Here is a 1336-nt window from a genome sequence, read left to right as displayed (position 1 = left end):
TCAATGTCATGAGACAAAGTATATGTGAACTGCTGTATGAAAAGTGAATTTACTCTGTAAATCTTCACCCAAATCCTAATAAAAAAAAATAAAAAATGCTTCCCTGGATGTTGTGTGACTACAGAAGTATGTAAGTGAATACCTACCCTCTAAGAGTTTACAATCTATTCTGTTGAGTGTAAAAAAGTAACAAAGGGAGAAACTATCTTGGGCAATCAGTGGCAGAAGGCCATGAATCAATTGGAATGAATCAGATAACTCTTCAGAAGGAAACAATAAAGACAGGTCTTAAAGAATTGGTGGAATTTTGACTAAGACTAGTGGAAAATCATTCTAATCTTTTCACACACTAACTTGAATGGTGATGGATTCAATCTAGACTGAATCAAAACTGCAATTCTGTGACCACTTGATGAGGTTGAAAATAATTAACAGTGATCTGAGTGCCTTTCCAAATCTTGATAATTTTCAAAACCATTGGATAAATATCTTGTTATTGTGTTCTCATGTCTATGTCCCATGTCAGGCAGAGCATGCACTATTATCCCCATTTTGCAGATAATAAAATCAGGCTCATAGATTGCCAAAGTCATGGAGATCACAGGTGATTAAATGGAGGAAATCACTAGTTATCTTGGGGAATCAGTGCTCTTCACAGTTCACTATGCTCCTGAATCATACTAGCTGTGGATAACTGTGACTCTGAGAGTGAGCTCAATTTCCTAGGAGTAGTAGGAGTAGTGACATCTATTGTGTGCTTTAAACAATATTGTTTAGCCAACAGTTTCATAACTACCACCAACTACTATAACAGCATCACTGTGAATGAAAGCAGTGCACGCAGATGACTAGGGACTAGATTTTCTGGAAGGAAGTTATACAGACAATAGGGAATATTGGAAACTAAGGAGAATTGTCCAGGATTGTGATGGGTGGCAGAGAAGTGGGTGTGGATAATGTGAGTTCTTTAGGAGAGTTTTTAATGTGAGATTTTCATTTTGATGATATTTTGGTATTTGAGTTTTGTGCTCACATTTACATGTATTTTGAAATTTTCACCAGCTATCAAGTGATCTACTAACATGGGCGTTTTGAACTTTTAATGCAGTGTTTCTCAAAAGAAGATTGGTTGACACCCAGAGGATTCACAAAGTTATTTCAGAGGCCTACATATCTTAGAAGTTGTGAGTAACACTGAGTAGTTGATAACCTGACCTGTCAAAAGTGCCTAACATGCAATATGAAGGAGCTCTGGTGTCACAGTGCCTAAGGCTTTTGACTGCTAGCCGGAAGGCTGGCAGTCCAAACCCACCAGCCACTCTGTGGAAGACAGGGC

Source organism: Orycteropus afer, unplaced genomic scaffold, assembly GCF_000298275.1.
Source record: "Orycteropus afer afer isolate SDZICR_OR568_19922 unplaced genomic scaffold, OryAfe1.0 scaffold00216, whole genome shotgun sequence".
In the NCBI taxonomy this organism is placed as follows: domain Eukaryota; kingdom Metazoa; phylum Chordata; class Mammalia; order Tubulidentata; family Orycteropodidae; genus Orycteropus; species Orycteropus afer.
This window is presented reverse-complemented; position numbering follows the sequence as displayed.